A 25,580-nucleotide genomic window follows, 5' to 3' on the forward strand; every position below is an offset into this window, starting at 1 on the left:
TGAAGGTTGTTACAGTACCTTAGATGAGGATGATAGTGGTCTGAATGTGAGCTAGAATAGTAAGGATGAGGATGGGATATGCTTTTGATAAATACTGAGTAGAAAGAATTGTTGAGCCTGACTAGGTTGACTAATTACCTAGTTAAAGGAAGAAGTCGGGGCTAACACTCAAGCTCCTGGCTTGGGAAATTCTATGTGGGCAATGACTTGCTCTCAGTAACAGATGCTTAGGGGAGTAGATCCAGTTGGGAAATGTTGAGGGTAAAATAGCTGTGGTCTACCCTGTTGGTATGAGGTATAGAGGAGAGCCGCTTGGGGAACTCTGAGCTTGGTAATAGCTGAGACCCTTAAGAGGCTTGGGTCACTCTGAGTGGACAGTAGTGGGGGAAGAACTGAATTACAGTGTGGCCCCACCCCTTCATGTCTTCTCGACCTCTTGTCTAACTTTGCCTCCAGGGTGGCATCACAGTCGTTGGGTGCTAAGCCTGGCCTCATCACAACTCTTCCTGAGCCAGTGTTTTCAGTCTATCTGTGCTGCTAGAAGGAAAAAAACGTAAACTAGGTAACTTACGTGGAGACTAGGGAGTTCAAGACCAAGGTGACAGCAGGTACAGACCCAGTATCCACTTCCAAGATGGCACTATGTTACTGTAGGGGAAATATGCTGTGTCTTCATGGGGTAGGATCGGCAGAAGGAGTGGTTTCTACATACACTTTAGAAAAGATAAGACATTCAAGCTACAGCAGCTAGGAGTTTTCAGTTCCTCCCCTTCACAAACCATCCACCTAAGGCTAGAGCTCCCTCCTCATGTGCTAGGCCTGGAAACGGCAGAGTGGCTGCATCTGGCAGCCATGCTGGTGGAACGTGTCACAGCCTGACTGTTTCCACTTTCTTCAAGCCGCACGGCTCTTTCCTGTTCTATCCAGTTCTCTGGTGATTGGGTCCACACTGTGGCAGAAGCTGAGCACCAGAGTACACTGCATGGGCCACACTACTGATTAAAGAGAGGTAGGAACAGCCTGCAGTGAGCTTAACTTTACTTTTTTCCTGTTTCTAGTAATATCCTTTTCTCTCGTTTCATAAAATTCTATCAATCAGATCAAAAGTGACTCAGGATGCACATCCTCCATCCCCTACCCCACCATGGTTTTCTCAGTACAACTTTACATTCGGTACAGAAGTGACTCAGGATGCACATCCTCCATCCCCTGCCCTCCATGGCTTTCTCAGTACTACTTTACATCTTGGTAAGACTGAATTTTGTTAAAATGCATCTCTGTGACTTCTTTTATTCTTTTCAGCAACGTCTCTTTTAGCCCAGGCTAGCTTTGGACTTGCTATGTAGCTGAGGGTGCCCTTGAACTTCAGATCCTCCTGCCTCAACCTCCAGAATGCTGGGATCACAGGCATGGGCCACCATGCCCTTGCTCGCTCGCTTGCTGACTTTTTGTTGGAGTGGAGGAACTTGAACCTCAGGCACTGTGCACGTGAGACAAGCTGCCAACTGAGCCACACCCCCAGGGCTGTCATTTCATTATTGCCTAACGGATTTTTTCCTCAGCTCACCTGATACCTGCCTTCAACAACAAATCTAGGATTCTGTCTCAGGTCCAGCAGGCCAGGTAGGAAGAGAGGAGCCACCGTAGAGTTATGGGAGATACCAAGGAAGTCGGTACAAAAGCAGTGTCATGAGTTAAGTGTGAAGGTCAAGCTAAAAGCAGAAACAGAGAGTGATAGCAAGATTAATAGTTGGGAGAGCCAAGAGGAAGGCAGACTGGAATTAAGTGAAAATGTGTGGTGATGAGCTGAGACCAACCCTTGCTAGCCTCTACCAGGAGAGAGATTTGAAGACAGGAACAATCTAATAGGGGCTGGACCTGGGGCCTGGATGGTTCAGGCTCAGCTGCTCATAGCTAATGGGATGGCTCTTAAATGTAAAGCAGGCTCAGGATGGGGTCAAAAGCCGCTTAGGACAGTAATTCAAGGATTTTTTTTTCTCCCCTGCAGAGAGCAAGGTCAAAGGCACACTGGAGGGAATTCTGCTTTCCTTTAGGTGAGGCCAGACTGGGAGAAGAATAGAGCTCATCTTTTACTAGTTCAGGGACTACGAACAGAATACCTACAGTTCCATGCGTCCTAAGGCTACAGGAAAGCCCTTCTCTCATCATACTAACCTTCAGGGCTCAAGTTGACAGGACACCAAAAGCAAAAGTGGAGGTGTCGTCTTCCTTCAGTAGGAGAAGGAGACCTGGGAATACACATGGGAGGATTCGGGAAAGGAAAGCAGGGGTGCCCAAGTGGGGCACACCTAGACCTTCTTTTGATGTCTGATGTAAAACAAGCCCACACCTTGAACCCTAACACTCAGGCGGAGGCAGATAGTCTCAGTGAATTTGAAGCCAGCCTGGTCTACTACTAGAGAGAGTTCCAGGCCAACCAAGGCGACGCAGTATGACCAGTGTCTCAAAAACAAAACGTAATCAAGTCATAAGAGCCAACAACATCTGGGTCCTGCTAGATGACACGGGACTGACTTCAGCCACAGTGCTGAGACTGTAACAGCTGCAGGCCAGCATATGGGGGAAGAATGGTGAGTGAGGCAAGAGACAAAGGATTCTGTGCAGTACAACTGCAGAGGGCTCTGACCACAGAGAACCCAACCTGGATGGTTCCGTCTAGTGATGGGCAATATGGTAGCCCCGAGTCAGAGGGATTATACACCTCTGGTCCAGCTTATGACGTTTATTGGATACCTGCTGGCTTTGTCTGCTCTGGATGTTCTTCTCATCCTTTGGGATAGCATGATAACCTTTGGGGTCTTGCTCTTTGTACTCGCCTTACCCCCAACTCTGTGAAGTCTTAATGACACCATTTGTCAGGAATTTAAACTAGCCATTCTCTTGATATCTGAACTGTGGCTAGAATGCTACAGAAAATGATCAGCAATTGTTGAAGCAGATTTCTTTCTTTTTTTTTTTTTTTTTTTAATGGCAGCATCCTAAGAAGATAGGTCATTATTTCCAGGGCCACTGCTAACCTTTTGAGATACTCAGAAGAAACAGCTAAGGCAACTACAGCATCATTGAGCCAAGAAAAAAAAATCACCCCGTTTTTTCTCCAGACAGATAAAACTCCTGCAGAGAGACAAGGCTTGATGAGTAGAGAGCAAACTCAATTCACCCCAATTCACTTGTTCATCCAGGTGCTCTGATTATTTCGAATCCTTGGGCCAATAAAGTAAGTCCTGTTTTCTAGCCTTCCTGAAGCCCATTGTTCACCTGTTCATTCTGTTCTCTAACTATCCCATGTTCTTCTAATTAAGTTAATCTGGTGGATGCTTTTGCTGCTTGTCAAACAAAAACAAGGGATACATAGGATGCAGCGGAGATGGGTTAGCTGTTCGTATGGAATAGTACCACATAGAGAGCACTGGACTCGCTGTCTTGGGGACACTGTTATGAACTGGGTGTCTCTTCTCCCCTAAAACTGTGATTGAAACTAAAATCTCTAATACTGTGGGCTAATAGTGTTTGGATGTGGGGTTTTAGAATGGGTTTAGAACCACATGGAGTCATAAGGAAGAGACCTCTTATGATGGGGTTGGTGGCCTTTCATGAAGAAAAACATAGACCAAGCCTGGAACCCCTGTTCTGTCCTCTTCTTGCGTTCTTGTTGTGTGCTGTCCTCTGCCTTCTTATGATGCCACAGGAAGGCATTTGACAGTTGCTGGTGTCACGCTTTTGGACTTCCCAGTTTCCAGAGCTGTGAGCCAAATGTATCTCCTCTTTATAAATCTCCCAGTTTATAGCATTGTGTTTTTGCAAAATAAAATGCCCTTAGATAAATAATCATAGGGTGTCAGTGGCCAAGATACTGCTAGAAGCATCAAAGACTATTTTAAAGTCAATGCTGGGCCAGGGAGATGGCTCAGTGGGTTAAGAGGCTTGCTGCCAAGGCTGATGACCTGAGCTCCATCTCCAGAAACCACATACATGACAGAAGGACAGAACTGACTCCTGGAAAGTTGTCCTTTGTCCTCTTCACGTGTACCATGGCATACACATATATAATAAGATACTGTAAAAATTAGAGTCAATGCCCTATTTTTCTTATGTAAATAAACATAAACACATTGCGTGTGCACACACACACACACACACACCACAAAAGACATGAAAGTAGAAGAGGGCCCATTGAATTAAAGGGCCCATGATACGGAAGGGTAAAAATGACTAAATTCACTATATGCATATATGAAACTGTCAAATCATTTTAAAAATCATGTCTTACTGTATTAGTCACTTTTCTATTGCTGTGATAAAATACCATGACCAAAAGCAACTTAACAAAGAGTTTATTTTGGTTTTCAGTTCCAGAGGTTCCAGAAGGAGCATCCATAATGGTGGGAGAGGCATGGCAGCAGGTGGCCAAAGCAGGAAGCTGAGTGGCTGGAGAGATGGCTCAGGGGTTAAGAGCACTCACTGCTCTTCCAGAGGACCCAGGTTCAATTCCCAGCAACCACATGGCAGCTCACATCTGTCTGCAGCTCCAGTTTCAGGAGACCAGACACCCATAGGGGAAAAAAAATCAGTGGACATAAAAATAAAATAAAATATTAAATGAAAAAGCAGGAAGCTGAAAGATCAAATCTGTTATGATTTATTACACGGGGTGGGGGAGGGGCAAGGGTACCCTGAGCATGTAGGGAAACATGCTGGCATGCTGGGCAGATGCAACTGCGGGCTGGCGGGAGATCCAGCCCATGTAGGCATGGCAGTGGGATGGTGGCAGTGGGGTGGTGGGTGGACATTCACATCCCAGATGCTGCATCTGAGAGGAAATGGTTAATTGTAATAGAGAGATGAAGAGGCAGAAAGACAGAGAGAGAGAGAGAGAGAGAGAGAGAGAGAGAGAGAGAGAGAGAGAGAGAGAGAGAGAGGAAGAGGGGGGAGTACACACCTTGTGGGAGGAAAAGCAGAAGGAGAGAGAAAGAGGCAGAGTTTTTCCTTAAGAAGAGGCTTCTACGTCAAGACACAGGGTGGCCCTAAGGGGCGGGTCAGAATATTAACAAAATCTCCAACTACAAACTCAAAGCAGAGTGAGACACGGTTCAATCCTCAACCCCTCCCCCAGTGACATAATTCCTCCAGCTCGGCTACATCTCTTCAAGGTCCATAACCTTCCCAAACAGTGCCACCAACTGGGAACAAGCGTTCAAATGTGTGAATTAATTGGGGACATGACTCATTTAAACTACATTTACAAAAACTATGAATAAATACAATACCTTAGGAATGATACTGTAGGTTGTCCTCTGACTTTTACGTGCATGCACATGCACGCACACCTACATGCACACACACACACACACACACGTGTGTGTGTGTGTGTGCACATACAATTTCTGTTTTGTGATGAAATGGGTAAGGTGGCTTCTGGGGTTCATGGCTCAGATTTAGGGAGAAGATCAAAGTACTGATATGTGAGATCACAAGCATCATGGGCCATGAGTGAACACAGTCCATATGTTGCCTTTAGTATCCTTGTTTGGGATATCTCTTGGAAATGGAAATCTTGTCTCCATAGACAATCTTGACTTTGTCATTTGTGTTGATGGTTTTGATTCTCAGCCACTGAGCAATGCAAACTGCATCTCAGGGGCAGGTGGCTTCTTTCCCTTCCAAGATTCCCGTAACTCCTATGTCTTTCTACTGTACAGCACCTCACTTGCCTCCTCTGCTCTGCTGTTACCCTGTTACTCATGCTTCCCTGAGAGAGACGCCAGTAACAGGTATTTTAGCAGTATGACAAAACCTTGGTGAAAGCTTTGTCTCAAAGGTACCTGCTTTCTTCTGCCACGGAGGGGGATGCCCTCAGCACTGTTGTGTGTGTCTCCTCTAAAACTGTGTTCCTGAAGGAATGCCTCAACCACAAGCCTGTTTTCCCTGTACCCACCCAGACCTGTGGGTATCCTGGACAGGACCTGGGATGGTGGGACTGGAGGGTGGAATGAGGAATTAAATGAGCAACATGCTAATTTCATGCAAATGAATATCTATTTTGAATCAACAGCTTGGGTACTTTTTCTAGGAGGCCTGAGGCAGCAGGAATCCAAAAGGAGGGCGGGAGGGGGAGTGTGTCTCTTGGGGTGGTGAGGAGTGTACGGGGACTCCAGTCTGAGGAGAGCTGCCTCCTGACCGTAGTCTTAATGCTATTAGATACACTCATTAGCAAGTATGAAACATGGAGAGAGAAAAAAAAATCAGAAAAGGGAAGAAAAAAAAGCCCCATTTCTGCAATGAATAACAGATGGAGACTTAATTCAATTTGCATCCAACACACCCTAGTACCAGGGACTTCGTTTGTGTAACAATGGAGATCCTGGGGATGAGGAGGGGGTCCCTGCTGCAGAGGGACTGATGGGACGAGACCACACCTCCCCCACCCTGCCCTTATCTCTCTGTGGGAGCCAGATGGATATTCTTGTTTTAAAGCATCTCTCTCCCTTGGGCTGATCCTGAATTCATTCTCTGATCCAAAGAGAGAGGATCTTGGGTAGAAATGAGACTGGCATTGGGGGAGGGGGTTCTGTAGAGAGCAGAGAGAGACGAAGAGTCCTGTGGAAGCTGAGGAACGCCACACCAGGTGTCTCCAGCCCTAAGCCCCTTCCTCCGTCAGAAGACAATCACCGGGCAGCTGGATCCCCGAGATGTAGCCTCCCCATATCTCCTGCTGCCGAAACCTGAATCCCAAACTCCCGCTCGGGCACTCAGTAGCTCTTTTGACCGATCTGATGGCTTGGAGCTTCTGAACATGGAGATTCCCCCTATGTCGAATGAGAACGGTAGACAAATCGACTTGGCTGAACCTGGAGTGTGAGCTCAGCACTGTGTCCACTCTGCGGGGAAAATCACTGTCAGGGTTCACGGTGTCGCTCTTACCACTCCCCTCTGGGAGTTGGGGTGTGCGCACAAAGAACAATTAGCAAACAGCAAAAGAAGCCCAATTTACCAAACAGCGTGGTGTAGCCAAGCTCAGCAGAGACTGAACTGAAGACTGCACCCTGGACCAAATCCTGAAACAGAACGCTGGAACACGAGGCTCACTTGCCCTGGCCCACAGGGAGAGAGGGAGAGGCTGGACCGTTATCCATGTACATCCTGCTCAGCCACAAGGTGTGGGATGCAGGCCTATCTCCACCTTCTGGATATACAGATGATCATAGAAAATTTGGACTGACTAGCCTAGACTAGTTCTAGAAGATTCTAACTTTATGAAGAGGGAAATGTTTCCCTCCCTTTTAAATTATAATGCCTAGACCTGAAAATTCAGCTGACATATGACAAGTTAAAAGGAGGAAAAGGTACAAATGTCATTTAATATACTACACATATATACTACACATATGTATGTAATACATATATATTACATATTGTATATTGAGGCATGTAGCCTTCATAGGAAACTTCATAAGAAACGTAGCAATGGGAGCTTCTACACAAGAATGATAAGTTTGTAGAGAAGCAACAAGATAAAGGTAAAGGGGTTCAAGTTTCCAAAGGTGGTAATTTGTGGGAAGAAGACTAGGAATTACATAGGGGTGCTTTATGGGAATGAAGAGTTATATTAGTAGATTTGTTTATGTACAACTATTTTTTCCTTGACTCTCAGTCTCCCAGAGTAAGAATACTGTTAAGGGAAATTTGGAGAAGTACCATTTTCAGATTCTTAGTTTCATTAATAAAGATATTTAAGAATTGACTCCAAAGGAAACTCAAAGACGATTTTATTAGTGCTTAAAAAAGAAACCCCAGCTCAGACAAGCTGGGAATCTTGGAAGCTGCCCCAGGGAAGAAGAGAGAGCACCATGCCATTTATAAGCATCCACACAACCAAAGCAAATGGATACCTGCAGAATAAAAGTGAGAAAGCCCAAAGTATCAGGGAGAGCATGTCCAGGCTCTGGCCAGAAACCAAGAATCAGGAGGCACAATTCCCTGTGGTGACAGCAGCCTCAGCTGTCACCCTAACCTTTGAGGGGACTCAGGGCAAGCCAAGATTGGTGGCTTCAACACAGGAAATAATTTCAAAACTAACTAATAGAGAGCGGACTTTGGGTTTCATATTAATGTAGACTTTAAGAAGGAGGGTTATGAGAGAGACAAGTGCTGAGGAAGACCAGGGCAGACCAGAGAGCATGGTATGGGCTTCCAGAAGAAGACTTGCAGCTCACTGTTTTCATGTTATATAAAACACTTTTGTGGGATTTGAAATTACTGTCTTCAAAGGCTTGCTCAGAAACCTAAATGTGATCACTGGAGGTCCATAGGGGGCCCCTGAAAGGATTACAGGCAATATTATCTCATTAAATTGCCTCTTATTTAGAGGTAATTGTAAGGATGCGGTAAAACTCTAGATTACAGGAATGTAGAAAGATGGGATTTCTTCACTGTACACAAAGCAAGCATCTTTGAGATTCAAGGAAAGGTCTGAGAGAGGAACAGAGCCCTACCCAGTGTCACATGCATACAGGTCTTTAGCTTGGCTCACTGATACTTTAAAATAAAATACTATAAATACAAAGAATATTATTTTTATGTAGGGAACCTCAGTGTCAAGTACTAATGTGTGCCATCATGCCAGCTCCCAGTTAGAGAGAGGCTTCAATTAGACTCTAGGGTAGAGGGCTCTTCCCAATCATGTCCCCAGAATTTTCCTGTCTTTCTTCCCTGCCTTGGCTCATGACAAGTTAGACTTGGCCTCCCAGTTTCCCATCTGGTTTTTTTTTTTTATTTTTGTTGTTGATTTGTGTTGTTTTATTGAAGGTAGAATGATACACTCTAGCTCATCTTTTCTCGGAACAAAGGGGCCAGAGCTGGGCATGAGACCTTGTCTCCGCACTATTAGATGGCAGAAGACTTAGTCCTAAAGGACTCATCCCCTAGATTTAGAACCCTCAACTCAGCCTCAGGTAGTATAGGGAGCTACTGGACATCTGTCCAGGAAGGGCTCCTAGCTGCCTTTCAAACTTGGGGGGAATAAGAAGGACAAGAGAGGGCATGGGGAGGGAGTCAGGTATGGGAAATCAAGTCTATCTGCCAAACATCCCATCAATTAGTGCTGCTCAAGTTGAAAGGCTGCCCTGTTGGACAACATCCTTTGTCGTCTCTTTTCAGTAGAAAGAAAATGAATATTGATTGATTCTCTTCTTGGCTGTATGCTGGCCCCTTCAAATGAAAATGGTTGGGTTTCCCCCATCCAGTGGATGACATTTCCATTTAGAGGCAATTACATCTTCTCAGAACTCAGCCCTTGGACCAGAAATTGTTGCTGGGATTCTAAAGAGTGTTCTGGGGCATTTCAGGCAAGGAAACAGAGCCTTACCTCTCCAATGGTGTTGAACTATCGTTCTGCATCTGGGAGGGGTAGGCTTTGGATCCCAGTGACCTTACTTAGATCTGACATGAGAAAAGGCTAAGAGATGATCCCACTGAATCTTTGGAAAAGGTCAAATCTTTATACCCAGCTCAGATCTGAAGGAGGCAGGAACTTCTGGGAGAAAGAATGTCTCAAACTCATTAATGTAATACTCTAAGTGATAGCCTGGAGTATAGTATGAAGTTGCCACATACAGATACAGATACAATTCCCCTTTAACCTTGAGAATTGTAAAATTTCTCAAGCACGTAGGGACACATACATAAACCTACATGTGGATATACACAAACATGCACACAAAAACCACAACATATTTTTAAATATTTTGTTTAATTTTTTAAAAAATTATATTAGTGTGGTGTGTGTGGTGTGTGTATGTGTTTGTGTGTGTGCGCGCGCGCGCGCGCGCGTGTGTGTGTGTGTGTGTGTGTGTGTGTGTGTGTGTGTATGTGCACATGAGTACAGGTGCCATTAGAGGCCAAAGTCATCTAATTCCACAGGAACTGAAGGAATTTGGGGGTGTTTGTAAGCCCCCAAATGTGGGTGCTAGAAACTAAACTCGGGTCCTCTGCAAGAGCAGTATGTGCTCCTCACCATTGAGCTGTCTCTCCAGCCACCAAATAACACCTTTGAATGAGTTGTCATCCAGTAGAGCTGACAGAGGAATAAGTACCACGTTCATGTTGTAACTTTAGGCCCTCCATTCCTTATGTCCTTGGACATGCTATGTAGAAAAGTGTGTCCCTTCAACAACAGTATTCAGAAGCATGGGCCCTGTAATCTGAAGTCTGTGAGGTTACTTCTGTGGCAAGGCTGCTTCCTGCCTGGGTCATCTTCTCACTGTGGATGAGACTGGAGAGTCTGTGTATTCACATCGCAAATTTCCCTGAGTAGGGGACAGTTGTCTCTTTGGATGTTTCGTAGACATTGCAACTGTTGCTCCACCTCCTGACATCCCTCTTTTGTCTCATACAGACAGGGCTCTAAGGTGGTGACATGACCTCTTCTATTCTGAGCCACAAACACTACTCATGCTCTGGTGAGCCAGTGGCTAGTGTGACTAGAGCAGGAAGCAGAGCTCGGGACTAATGAAGATATATTATCCTTCATTTATAGAATTGTTCCTCGTCTCTCTCCAAGTGACATCTTCTGTGAATTTCTATAGTTACACGTAGAAGGGGGGGGGGGGAGAAACAAGTGAAAGTAATTGAAAATACTGACTTTGTTATCAAAGTTATATCTGGGTATGCACTCACCAGTGGCTTTCTCCCAACCTTTTCTCCAGCTTACATATATTTTGGGATGGGGGAGGTACAAAAGAAAGGGTAAGAGACAGAGAAGGTGTGAAGGGGATAGAAAAGAGAGGAAAGAAAAAGAAGAGAGAAAGAGGAGAGGAAAGAAGAGATAGAAAAGAGGAGAGGGGAAGGGGAGAGGGAGACTGACTTAGTGTGCTGGGGAAAGTAGAAAAAAACCAGAAAGAATTAACATCAATATTTTCTGTCTACAGGTTACTAAAAATGCCCTAACTGTTTGCTTCAAAATGCTCTGGAGCCCCAGGGCAGTGAAATGCTTAGTGTCACATCTTCCTTAGGATTTGTTGTTCAGAACAAAGTGGGTGAATGTGCCCCACAGATTTAGCAGCCTGAACTAAGCTCTGTGGCTCAAAGGACCCCAAAGATCCATAGAGGACCCCAGCCCTTGAGATTAGAAGGGCAGACTCTCTGTCTGCCATGTAGCTGAGTGTCGGGGTGCACTTGCTTTGTTGGGCTCTCATCACAGGGAAGCAATTTCCGCTCTCTGTCACCCTAGGTCCTGCTCAGCCAGCAGGGTATGCAATGCCGCTGCATCGCTCCTGTGTAGACAGCATTTAATTTCCGTTGCATTGGGCTGGGATTCTGGCATAATGAGATATAGATCTCTTTGACCTGCACTGCAGGGGGTCTCCAGTGCAGAAGGGATTCTAGTTGGAAGCAGACTGGTCATCTGGATGATAACTAGACCCCAGAGCTCTGAAGCCAATCTCAAATGCTTTGAGAGACCTTTGTCCCCCTCGGGCTCTGAGAAGACAGGAGATCTTATCTGTGCAGCTGATGAGAACACCTATGGCCAGGCACGTGTGAAACTCTCTAGTGTGAGAACACCCACTACAGGATCGAAACTCTCTAGTGGCCCTTTCTTCCCAAAGAGAGCTGGTGTTCCTCAGTGCCCAGCCACCAACACATATTTCCATTTTGCTCTTATAACTTGATTGCAATGAATTGCTTCCCGATCCGCTTCTACTGAGACCAAGCTCTGTGAAGGCAGGGCCTGTGTCTTTCCAAATAGCGGCAGGTGGTGGGAAACCCATGGCTTTTTGGTAAGTGAAGAAGTAAGCAAGGCTGAGAGAGTAACCTGTGCTAAGCTGGGTGCTCGTGTTCATTTCTGGCTTTGGAGTGAGGTTTGTCTAATACTCCCAATATTTACTCAGCTTTTCCTCTGTATGAAAGTCTGTCAATTTGAGAAGCTAGTGCATGATAAAAACAAAAATCTCATGAGTCCTGTGTTTCTAGAAAGTTCTCCACATTTTCAAATCACTTTCATGTTTGTGATTACATTTGATCTTTATTAACAATCAAACAAAAAATGATACAAGCAAGCTGAAGTTCAGAGAACAGTCAGGGGACCTGTCTAAGACCACACAGGCAATTGGAATAGAGACAGCATTATAATTTGAATCTTTTGACTTCATTTAGATACTCTAGAAAAGATTGTTTAATTTTTGTTAATTACACAGCACCTTTCTGAGGCTCAGGGAAGAATTCACTGAGTGCACAGGGCTGGCCACTTTGTTCGAATATCTTCTGTGTCATCCCCTAACAAGTAATAAAAATAGAGAGGAATATGAGCGTCTCATGGGAGAGGCAGACATCTAGGTTGTATCAAGGGCTGGCATGCTAGCTGAGGTCTCACAACTGCAGGGTAGGAGAGGAGGGTTAGGAAAATGATCTCTTAGAATTTATATTTCCAGGCCTGGGGAGAGGATGAAGTGGGTCAAGCCTGGGCTAGCCTGGTGGTCTAAGTTTGAGTCCCATACAGAAGCAGCAGCAGAAGTGTCTGTAAGCTCAGCAAGTCCCAACTAGGAAATGAGAAGTAGAGACAGGGGGATTGCTCAAAGCTCATGGTCCTACTAGTCTGGTTTACCCAGAAGTAGATAATAGGAGAGACTGTGTTCCAAACAAGATAGAAGGCAAAGACCTATACCCTATTACCAGGTTATCCTCAGTCCTCTACATGCCCAGTGTGACATGTACACACACACACACACACACACACACACACACACACACACACACACACTGTACGCACGCACGCACGCACATGCACACCAAATAAATATTTTAAAAGATTTTATACTTTATATATTTTGGTGGTTGGAATGAGAATATGAGAATGGCCCCCATAGGGCCATTGGTCCACTGCTGGTGGAACTGTTTGGGAAGGATTAAGAGGTGTGGCTTTGTTGGAGTGGGCTCAAAAGCCCATGCCATTCTTGGCTCTCTGTGCCTCGTGGTTGTTATCTCAACATGTAAGCTCTCAGCTCCAGCGCTGTGCCTGCTTGCCTGCTGCCATTTCCCAAGCCACGATGGGCATGGACTCACTCTCTGATACTGTAAACCAACAAACCCTTATTATATAAGTTGCCCTGGTCATGGTGTCTCTTGATAGCAATAGAAAAAGAACTAAGACAATATTCTCAAAGATGGAAGAGTAAAGACATGATGTGATGACAAGGGGGGCTTAGAATGTGGCTCAGTGGTAGAGTGTATGCCTATCATTATACAGGAAGCCCTTAGTTAATCTCCAGAAGCATGTCAGATTGGACCATGTGAACATGTAGTGAAAAGACAACTGTCTGTAATTTATCAAGAGGATACCCCCTCCAGCAATCAAGAGGTTGAGGCAGGGTCTGAAACCACAATGAGCTACATGGAGAGATCTGGAACAAACAAGCAAATAAAAACACCAACAAAAAGAGAACTCTTACCAGACACTATGACACATTGTGTAGTGCTAAGAAACCCAGTCAATGGTATTTTATTACAGCAGCCTGAGATGGCTTCAATGGCTCAGCACAACACAGATATATTGCTCATTCATATTATCTGTCCAAAGCTACCTGGGACTTGAGAATATCTCATGTGATCACTGAAGAAACCAAGTTGAAAAGAGTCCTCACATTGTGTTTCACCTGAAACATGAGATGTACACAGACACCATTGTGGTGATGAAATGGCTGGAAAGATGTGAAGTAATCCTTCAGTACCTCATGTCACTCCATTCACAGTCTCTTGGCCTATACTTGTTAAGGGTTCCACTTCACTGCATGATGTCCAGAAGCTGGAGGAACATAGGATTATACAGTGAGCAATAAGTCTTTGTTATTTCAAGAATACTCCATACACTTGTTTCATTCATTGACTCAATAAATATCTGAGTGTCCATTTATCTGAAATGCTGTGCCAGGTGCTTTTGATATAATGATGGATGAGGGATTTGCAGTCCACATCATAGGAAGTTCTTGCTATTTCTAATTTGTTCTTGTTCTTCAGGTTTCAAACTCTGAACCTTCGTTGACTGGCTCATTGCTGGTGGGATTCATTGCCCCTGCTAAACCTGCCCATCTCTGATTCCAGAGTCTGCTGGGATAGCACATTGCACTGAGAAAATGGTTATAAATCTGCTTCTGTGGACCATGACTCTTCCAGGTTTTCAGCTGCAAGGATGTGGGAATGAATATTTATGGGACATTAGGCTCCTAGCAATGGAGGCTAAGGCTTAGACAGGTCCAGGCTACTACTCTAACAGGAGTTTCATTTCTCTTCTCTTCTCTTCTCTTCTCTTCTCTTCTCTTCTCTTCTCTTCTCTTCTCTTCTCTTCTCTTCTCGTGCATCTCATCTCGTCTCTTCTCCCCTCCCCTCCTCTCTTCCCTTCTCCCCTTTCCTCCCCTCCCCTCCCCTCTCCTTCCCTCCCTTCCCCTCCCCTCTCCTTCTCTCCCCTTCCCTCTTCTCTCCTCTCCTTTCTCTTCTCTTTTCTTCTCTGATACTTACTCTGGAGGAGTGAGTGAGGCCTGAGGAGAAAGGAGTGGTTCCCTTACAGGCTTGCTGCTTCCAGGCATGTAACATGATTCCATAGGCCATAATTGAAAATCTATTAACTCTGGAAACCAGTATTTCACATAAACCTCTCCAACCCCGGCTATCCTGCAGTGAGCACTCCCTCCTGTTATTCTCATAAATCACCAGAGATAGGCTGGGAACCGATCGATGAGAAAAAATTATGCCACAGCATTAGATTTCATCATACACAACTTGAACTATTACTTTTCTGTCCTGTGGTATGAGGAATCATGAGAATTAATAGTCTTCCTCTTCTCAAACGATGGTTTTATGACACAGTGTTACCTACATTCTATTTCTTCCTTAAAACCATCAATTAATTTAGGGTACTTACAACGACTCAGTTACTTCCTGAAATTAGCAAGTACCACCTTTCCCTCTCCCTAGTAGAGACTTAATGGGATTTTTAAATAATGACATGCTTTTGCAGGTTTGGGCTACCATCTGATGCCTGATTCAGAACAAGTATCTGCCTTGTCAGACGCATCCCTCTGACCTTCTCTTTAGACTTACCTCAGCTCCATCTTCTCAGGGAAGTGTCTATACTCCAAGCTGCAGATAAATAAACCTGAGGTCAAGGCTATTATTCTACAGTGACTTCCCTCTTCCTTGAGCATCCCAATTTCCCTGGCTGGGAATCTGAAATCTGGTTTCTTTGAAAGCAAAATGGTTTAGAAGTGGAATCCTTTGAGAGCATAGCTCTGAGCAAATTCCAGTACCTCAGTGACTAGAGGGCAAATTTCAAGTGAGACGGTGGAAAGCAGAGAAGCTTCCACTTGGTGGTCCAAGACATGGGCATGAAGCAGGAACAATATGGAGGAGACACTCAAGAGTCCTGAGCCATTTAGCAAATATTTATTGAGCAATTATTTTTATACCTATTATGCTTAGTTGTCATTTTAAATGTTCACTGTATTTCTGTAGATCTTGGGTTTTCTTGGAAGGAAGTAAGAAATTCTTTCCAAGACCCATGTGTATTTCTTCCCTTGTCATTCTCAAAGTACTGTCAGTGGGTGCAAACAGAAGGAAACTGTCCTCTGGGATCACTCATTCATTTGTTGTTATAGATAGGACAGCACTCCAGATCATTTAAGGCATAAAATAAGAAAGTGACAAAAGCATAGCTCTAGAACATACATATTTATGGTTTCATTTGAGAGACAAGACAGTTGAGCAAACATCTAATTATTTAAAGAAAAAATTTCAACAAGTTTTATTTTTATTTTATGTGTATGAATGCTTTGTCAGCATGTATTTATATGTACCTCATGCATGCAGTGCCCATAATGGCCAGAAGAGGGCCTCGGAGTCCCCCAGAGCCTGTACTACAGGCAGTTGTAAATTGCCACTGTAGATGTGGGCACAAAACCCAGTTCCTCTGGAAGAGCAGCAAGTCCTCTTAACCACTGAGCCGACTTCCAGACCCAAGGAACCTTTTTTGATGTGTAGGAACGAAGCCTTGATTTGTAAAGAGGCCAGAAGAGGGAGCTTTTCTAGCTGGCTTGGTTTCCAGGTGGATTGTATAAACTAAAACTGGTTTCTACTCCCCCTCCAACCCCCACCCCACCCCGCCCTGTGCTCTGGGAGCTAGAGTTTGAACCTGCTGGCACATTTGCACAAGTTTGAACTGCTGAGAAGATAGAGGAGTGCAGCTTCCTCCTGAGATTCACAGCCCTTCAACCTCTTCTGCAAACAAGAAAGGTTGCTTCTTCTTCAACATTTTCTGCGACCCAAGGCTGCAGGCAGCTATGTCCTTATAACCACTCCCTGCCCACAAGCTGACTGACAGGGCTGGGCAAGGGCTCTGGGCTCCTTGTCATGGACCTGAGAGGTTAGAAAATTCCCCTTTTCTCCTTTTTAGCTGGGCTGTATGACATGTGTCAATGATTAGATGGTAGACGTGAAGAAGTCAAATCATCATATTATAAATCAGAGAAAGGATAAACCAGAAGGGAAAAAAACAAGACTGTGAGACACGGGGAGAGTCCTGGAGGAACTGGAGGCTTTGTACTGACAGTAATCCCTGGACTCCAGTGAATTCAGCCTCCTAGGTCCCATGAGGTTTTCTGATATTCTTATAATAAATCCTTCAGGTTGCTTAAATAATAAAGGAATCATTACTGCCAGTTTGTTGGAAATTAAGAGAGGATTTAAAGGGCTGGAGACACGACTCAGCAGTCAACAGCACGCCCTGTTCTTGAAGAAGATGGGAGTTGTGTCCCCAGTGCCCACATCAGGCAGGTAACCCCTGCCTGTAACTCCAGCTCCTGGGAAAGGCATGCAGACAGCTGCACTCATGTGCACACACTCCAACCCTCACACACACACATACACACACACACACACACACACACACACACACACGTTTTTAAGAGAGGATGGAGATTTAAAAGTGGATGCTTCTGGAATAAGTCAACCCAGAGCTTTCCTTCCCCGAAGAGAGACAAGCACTTTGTTTCAGTGGAAAGCTCCCCTTCGAGAGCCTGGTGCTGTCCATTGCATTGAGGAGAACCCAGAAACAGATGTCTGCATCCTTCCTGCCCATGGAACCTCAAGGAAGCTGAGTCCCTGCTGCATGGATGTGAGCCTGTTGGGAACACAAGTTCCAAGAAGATAGCCACATCCTACACTGGACCTCTGTAAAGCTGGTTGATTGATTAGAACATCAATGTGATAGAGAGGTCGGAGTGCTTTAAGTCCAGAGCCAAGTTATCTTGGGCCATCTTTAGCCCTCTTAATACCTATGTATTGCCCTCCGCTGTATGGGACTTAACACCCTTGTGACTATTTGGTAAAAAATCTTTGGAGTATGCAAACAGATCCCTAGCTTCTATCAACCCAAAGACTAAGAATGCTATCAGACAGCATCTGAGGCCTATAGCAGGGATTTCTCTACTGTGCTATAAACCCTCTACCTACGGCACTCACCAATGTTCTTGAAAAGCATGTTGATTTATGACTTTCTTCATTCTGTTACTATAAAAAGTTCACAAACGGCTACAACATTGGAACATTGGAACATGATGTTTGTTGCAAAAGACAGCTCTCTCCTCAAAAGGGATAAAAGGTAGCTAATTTTGGGATCAAATATGAATGAACATGGCCTAGGAATGCAGATTTCATAATAGACTGACTTAACACAGGCCCCAAATCACTTTAGGTGAATATCATAAAAACATATTATACATTATGTAAGAAATTACCAAAGAATAAATAAAAATTTTCATAAAAAATTAAAAAATAAAGTATATGTATAATTTTAAAAAGAAAATAGAAAACTGAGGAGATGGTGGCCAGTAGGAAGGCGACGCAGAACTCCAGCGTCAGAAATGCTGTCAGTGTTCCCAGGGTCCTCTGAGAAGCCGTGACATCCCTTGTGTAAGGTAAGGCAGCTTTAGCCATTTCCAGGCTTAGCTCCCTTGTAGCCATTCAAAGACTAGGCTGTCAGGGAAAATCTTTCCCTGTTTTTCTTACTCTTCTTCTCTCCATGGATCCAGCTCATTGAGAGGAGGTGCCGGAAAAAGGAAGGATGAATCTGGCTGCATCGCAGAGCTCTGCGACCGGGCCCATCTACACCAACCAAGCTAGGCAAGGGTTACCGTGGTGGCTGAGACAATGTAATAAGCTCACCAAACTGTCCTCAGTTTCTCTTTCTTCTGAGGTATACTTACTCCCCAGCTCCCGGAAGCAGAACATCGTGGCTAGTCACAGGGAGGGAACTGTAACTGAAGCGCTCATCATATCCAGACTTGGGCAGCACTGGGAGTTCTCTGTGAGGTTGGCTATGTTTTCCCTTTTGCAGTTGTCCAGGGCAAAATCACGGGTTAGTAATAGAACCACAGATCAAAGTGCCTGGACGGCTGAGTCACCACATAGAGACAGCTGCCGAGAAGCGTCTCCTGACCTTCAGTGGATCCCGAATGAGTGAAAATTAATCACCAAACTCTCAATGTTCTCCGCACAGCACAAAGCCACAATAACTTCATTAGCATATCGTTGTATAAAGATCAATATGTTGATTATTATGCCACGCCAGACATTTATAAAACTAATTTGAGGACCTATAGTGGTGACTTCAAATGGCTTAAATTCTCTAAGAGTGAACAGAGGAGTTAGAGATTTTACCCAGTGTCAAGGGGAAAAGCAAACCTCCAAATGTGTTTAAAAGGACAGCGGCAAACAAAAACACATCTTCCTTCTGAATTGATCTCATGGGTCCTATTGACTCAACATACTGGTTACCCTCCTTGCAACGAGAATAATAATCCCTGCTTTGCAGAGTTGGTATAAATTGAAAACATCTTGGCAGATGTTAGGTGCTTAATTAAAGTCAATGCCAGGGGAAGAGATGGTTCAGTGGTTAGGAGTGCCTGCGGCTCTTCCAGAGGGCCAGAGTTCGGTTCCAGTACCAACAGGCAGAGGCTCACAGTCAACACTATCTTCTGGCCTCACCTCAGCGGGCACCCACACACACGTATACACAAAAAAATAAAAAATAAAATCAATCCTTTAAAAAAAGAAAAAACAAACAAAATAAAACCCAATACAAACAAACAAACAAACAACAACAACAACAAAAAAAAAAACCCCACCACTCAGTGTGTTTCAGAGGAGTGAGTGGAAACTGTGAAAATGGAGGTGAGACATCTAGAACATGGCAGGAAGCAGATGAAAAAGCTTAGCCAGCTTTGTTCTCTGTCCAAGGCAGGACACACACACACACACACACACACACACACACACACACACACGCACGCAGAGGTTTAGAAAATCCTCTGAAGACATGGAGGTGACCTCTTCAGCATGTAGGGCGAACTCATTTTGGAGGGAAATCTGAATTGGAAGAATCCACAGCTTCAGGCGCCTCCTCAATCCAGGCACAGAAACTGTCTTTGCCCTCAGGTACAGACCACATCACACCAATGTCACAAACAAAGTGTGTTTTCTTGTAGTTCACGCAGCATGACCCTCAAATTTCCCCAGGTCTGGCCATAAAGTGGGCTTAGGCTCCAAGCTGTGCTTTCAAATACAACACAAATATTTACCCTGCCCATAAAACGCTGTGACAAGCTGCCCCGTGTAGCTGGGCCCCTGCGGTCTTGTAAGGCACAGGAGACAGCTCTGGGCTCTGGGCTCTGGGCTCTGGGCTCCACTCAGAAGGACCATGTTCAAAATGGACCCAGCTGTGGGAGAGTGTTAGCTACAACTGCAAAGGACAGAGTCTATTTCTGGCCTGTGGTATGTATTTTTCTAACTGACTTTTTGTTTTCCTCAAAGCCAAATCAATATCAGGCCAACAGGAGATTTCCAGGGATATAAACCACCAGGCTGCGAGGGAACAGGAAGGCCTCTGTGGCAGAATCCGCAGAGCATAGCTCTCTGAGAGGCCAGGATCCTGGCTGGCACTCATGCTCACCATGCTGGTGATAAAGGCGGAAGTGTTATACCATTCACCCCAAGGACCCCAGCCTCCTTGTGCCAGGTGTGCTCAGGAAAACATCTACCTAGCAAAGTGGGGGTGGGGCTGGCTCAGTGAGTGGATAGCATGGGCTTCCTGGAGAGAACCCTTAGGGCCTGCACCTCCCACCCAGGCCTGTCAGAGCCTGGCTTCCTTTCCTCCAACAGGAGGTTTGTGTGAGGCATGAGTTTCTACTGGCCTCTCTGAACACTCTTACAGAGGGACAGATGTCCTCCCAAGTGCAATAACAGAGGAGGATTTTCTTTTTTTTTTTCTTTTTTCTTTTTTTTTTAAAGATTTATTTATTTATTATGTATATAGAAGAGGGTGCTAGATCTTATTACAGACGGTTGTGAGCCACCATGTAGTTGCTGGGAATTGAACTCAGGACCTCTGGAAGAGCAGTCAGTGCTCCTAACCTCTGAGCCATCTCTCCAGCCCCAGAGGAGAATTTTCATCACATGAAAATGCCTTGTGCAGGTGTGGTAGGCTCTGCACCGGACTGCAGAATCCATGCAGCTTATTAAGCCATTCTCCAAAACCCCACCGTTAGGGATCCCCATTCCTTGAGCCTCTTACATGTCTAAAGTCCTGAGACAGAAACTTCCCTCACCGTGTATGATTTGCCAGACTGTTTCTTCATTTGTTTACTCATCCAACAATTCTCTTGGGAGTACCTCCTAAGGATAGTGGCTGGGATTTGTGGAAAAAGAGGCCGAAAGAGATGGTGGGGGCCCAGATGACTGTAGAGTCAGGAGGGAATGTCATATGAGGGAGTCATTGGAAGGACCCAGTGCCAAGGACACCTGGGTCCAGGTCACTGCCTGACCTGGGTAACCTTCTAGCTTTCCTGATGAGGTATTCAGAGCCTTTGGCAGAGGCTTGGGGTTGCGATGGGGACTCCTAGCTCTTCAGTTAATCCCAGAGAGATATCCCATGGGAATCTGAGGCTCAGACATTGAAGTCTCCAGAGATTGGACTTTGGGGAGGGTGACTTAGAACTGGGGCTGGGGAGGACAGAGAATGCTGGAGAGCAGTCCAGCTGTATATTTCCATTCTTGTACCCCAACCTGCCATCCACTGTGTTCCTCCCTCTTCTTCCGTGACTCCGTCAGAGGGCCCTGATGGTGGACTTAGAAAGCCAGGGCAGTCTCTCATCCCTTAGTTCCCAGTCATTCTACCATCAAAGGATTGGCACTTTCCAGCTCCTATGCAGAACATTTTCCTGCTCTGACTCCTCAGAGCCCCCTTTCTCAGGGGAAACAAAATCAGGAGTCTCTCCCAGCCATTGTCCTCCTCCCCCAGGGCAGATTTGAACTGAGTCAATTTGTTATTAATGTTGTTCTAAAAGCAGGAAGTTTGTGGCCAGGGGAAATCAATTGGTCAGAAATGTGACAAAAGGGGAAATACGCTATAGCATATGGATGTATGAATTATGGATGCCTGCGGCTCCCAGACTCCAGCCCTTGGCTGGTAACAGCAGAGTGCACACCTCTCCCCAGACCCCTACTTCACCCAGTTTGAATAGTTTGTTGAGGGTTTGTCCTGCAAACAGGTGTGAGTCCATGGCCAGGCATCTGGACAAGGGAAGGAAGGGGTTAAGCACAGAGTTGATCAACTCCTGGAGTCCCCACTCTTGGCCTGATGGAGCCATTTGGGATTGAGACCACTCTTGAAGACTACCTGAACTTCCAGTGCCTGCTTCCACCGATCGGATGGGCCAGGGCCTCTTTCAGGACCTGGGACTGGGAAGTCTGCTCTTCAGTACTCTCGTTAGTTGTTTGGACAAGTTCTTGCTGTGTAGCCGGGGATAGCCCGCAACTCACCATCCTCCTGGCATCACCATTTCCTGAGTGCTGGAGTTGTAGATATATACCACCACATGTAGCTTTTTTTCCTCCCATTCTTTTTTGAGGGGATTTAAATTTCTTACCATCACTTGAGGTTTACATGGAAAAGGAAGGAACAATCTTTACCTGTGGCCAAAAAAAAAAAAAAAAAAAGATAAAAACAAAGAAGACGACAACAAAATGCAGCAAAACCCTTTCCTCATAATCTTTAACCCATTAACCCAAGCTTTAATATTTAATATTCAGAACTAGCATGTGTTCCAATAATTCCTGAAAGTTCTGCTGTGGTCTGAAAAGCGTTTCTCTGAAAGACTCCAAGAACAGCAAGGTCTCTAGGGGCGGTCTCCGGTCCCTGCTGCTTTCTGCTGCTTCTGTTTTTCACCAGCCACGGCTGTTGCTCATAGCTCTGTAAATAATCTCATTGCCCCACAAACGCTGACTCCCTCTAAGAGGATCTGGTAAATCCTGATCAGGAATCCGCGCCCCACACTTCTAACCTGCCTGCTCACCTCTCCCACCTCTCTCAGTGGGTGGAAACCCACAGAACTCGGGCTGACTCACTGAGCCAATGAGTGAGCACGCTCCCTGCCCACAGGACAGAATTTCACTTAGAAATTATCTCTAGTCTTTGCATCAGACCCATGCCAGGACCCTTGAAAGGAGGAGGAGGGGCAGCTGTAATGCAGATGAAGTGCTACCTGCTGTCAATGCCTCTCCTTGGTGCTTACATCACATCGCCTTCCCTGCCCCTAGCCTCTGTCAGGTCCCAAGCTGCTGACTGACACTCACTAGGTTCCAAGAGTTGCTTTTGATTTCTGAACACCTGCTAAAATGAATCTCTCATTCAGGATTCGGGTTCAGTGCTTACTTCTCTGGGATATCAGAGGCTTCATCTTCACGAAGACAGATCATAGGGAGGCGAGGTCAGGTGGAGCACAGGAGAGGCATACAGGCTCATTCTGATGTGCTGCAGAGAAAGGGCTAAGGAGGAGCTGGGAGGTTCGGTTGCATGTTCAGGAGGCAAGAGAGGAAGTACAGTTTTGGAGTAACTTCTACACTCACAATGAAGTAACCCCACCCCACCCCCAGGGGAGTCAGAGACCCAGACATGTAACCGCTTCTCTGGCAGAGCAGCAATGTGGGGCTTTGGCTGGCTCTTGGATTATGACCAGTTCAGTCACTGATGCATGAGAAGAAACATGCCAACAGGTTTGCCACCAGCCGGGTCCTTAGTGCCTTAGGATACTTGACATACAAGCAAAAGAAAGTGGGGCCAGAGGAGCCGAGTCTTATGCTGGGCACAGGCTCAGGGCAGAGACGGTCTGCAGACTTTTCTATCTCTACTCTATTCCACCTCTGCCACATTTCTCTGCTTCTCTAGTCATCTAAGAATGACTGGCCTCTTGGGTTCTCAGCTTGATTTCCATTCCAGGGAACAAGGTGCAAAGACATCTGTGAGCACCAATTCCTCTGGACTGAGGACCAAGTACTCTAACTCAGAGCTAACTCTGGAGTTTTTTCCAGATCCAGTTTGCCTCAGTTTCCCCAGGAGGCTGAAGAAGGTACAGAGAGAGTAATGCTACACTAAAGGTGATGCTTAGATTCTGGGAAGGAGCACTGTTGCCTATACAGAGCTGTTGTTCTACCGGCCATGGCCTAAGGCACTAAGGACCCAGCTGGTGGCAAACCTGTTGGCACGGTTCTTCTCACGCATCAATGACTGAACTGGTCATAATCCAAGAACCAGCCAAAGCCCCACATCACTGCCCAGGCTGACGCTTCTTTGCCAGAGAAGCAGTTAAATGTCTGGGTCTCTGATTCCCCTGGAGGATGGTGGGGCTACTGGAAACAATCCTGCAATTTGTCTGTACACCAACAGCTTTCCTGCCACTAGACCTCACACCTCACACTGCAGCAACAACATGGCAAGGGGGCACAGGCTCTTCAAACACTCCTTTGTAGATCCCACTTGCCTGGGCGAAGATAGGCGCTGCTCGAGTGGTCCCTTGTGGGAGCCACCCTAGCTGACGGGTATCTGGCATAATCACACGGGGATCTTTTGGCCTGGTGAGTCTGCCTTAGTGACAGATTCTGGCTGGCCTTTCAGGCTACTGTAAAAGTTCCTTCTCCATGGAGGCAAAGAGGAAAAGAGGACCCCTAGGAGGGCATCTAGAGGAGAGATGGGGTTAGGACATTCAAGAAAAGCAGGGCATGGTGCCTGTAGACACCACTGGTCTTGAACTCCACTGTATGCTACCCGATGACACAGTGTGACTTTGGGCAAGGCTCTTAGCAACTCTGAAATTGGTTTTTCTCACTGTAAAACAGGAATTAAAAAAAAAACTCTTCCTCATACACTGTGAAGATTAAAGATAATGTGTCCAGTGTATAATGGATTTTCAATAAATGTTAATTTACCTCTCCATCCCTCCCAACCTGATGTGGTGATTCTAAGTGAGTCAACGAGGTTCAATCAATATTTGTCTGTCCAATCCGAAGCCTTTTACAAACACAATTCTTTAAACAACCATTAGAAGTCGACTCAGCCAGCCGTCTTTGAGTGCTTGATTGCTGGTGTCTCTTTCTTATAGACGTCTTTGAGCCCCTGCTTGAACGCCCCAGGGATCATGATCTCATGAGCTCCCAAGATAGCCTGTTATTTTTAGAGAGTGCTGCCTGTTTGAATCGTCTTCTGACCGAGCGGCAGCTCACTTGCCTGTAACTGTCCACAGTGTCAAGTGCACCTCCAAGACCACCTGGACCAACTATTAGTTTATTGTAGTTGTCAACTGACAAAAGTGTACATATTTATGTCAGCTGGCTTCAGGATGAAAAGGGTTTTTCTGTTTGTTTGTTTGTTGGCTCACAGGTATGGAGGTTTCAGCTTATGGTCACCTGCTTCTATTACTTTCGAGCCTGTGCTGAGACAGAGCAGCTCATTTTATGGTGGTCAGGATGCAGAATTCTAAAGGATCAGGGGATGAGATATGCCCTTCAAAGGCAAGCCCTCGATGACCTTCTTTCAACCAACCCAATCGGCTCTGAGCTCACGAATGGATTGATCTATGGATGATCCAATCACCTCTCACTAGCCCCACCAGCTGGGATTCAAACTTTTAGCATACGAGCCTTTGGTGGGCACACTTTACATCTTATGGTTGTAAGAGCATTTATGTCACAAGACGATATTTTCCTATATGTGTATGCTGCGGGTGACTAAGTCAAAGGATTAGCGTTATTTCATAGTTACCATTCTTGTAGCTTTGTTAAACTATTTTTCATTAGTATATTAAAATGTCTGAAGCAAGTTTATATATGTATATATATATACATATATATATGGTTTATTAAGCTTATAATTTTGAAAAGTAAAAGTCCAATATCAGGGGACACCATTGGTTTAGGCTTTGGTGAGGGTCTAATGACAGATGGCATTGTAGAAGATGTGCATTCCAGAAGGAGAGCTCACATAACCAGAAAGGAAGCCATGGAGACAATGGGTCAAGCTCTCTCTTACAACCCTTTCTAGAGAGAACTCAGGGCCCATAAGAACTACATTAATCTATTCAGAGAGCAGCACCCCTGTCAGTTACCTAAGGATCTCCCACTAGGTCCCACCTTTTAAAGACACATACCCCTTCCCAATATCACCACACAGAAGATTGAAATCCTAGCAC

The sequence above is a fragment of the Peromyscus eremicus genome, chromosome 7 (genome assembly GCF_949786415.1).
Source record: "Peromyscus eremicus chromosome 7, PerEre_H2_v1, whole genome shotgun sequence".
NCBI classification, from domain to species: domain Eukaryota; kingdom Metazoa; phylum Chordata; class Mammalia; order Rodentia; family Cricetidae; genus Peromyscus; species Peromyscus eremicus.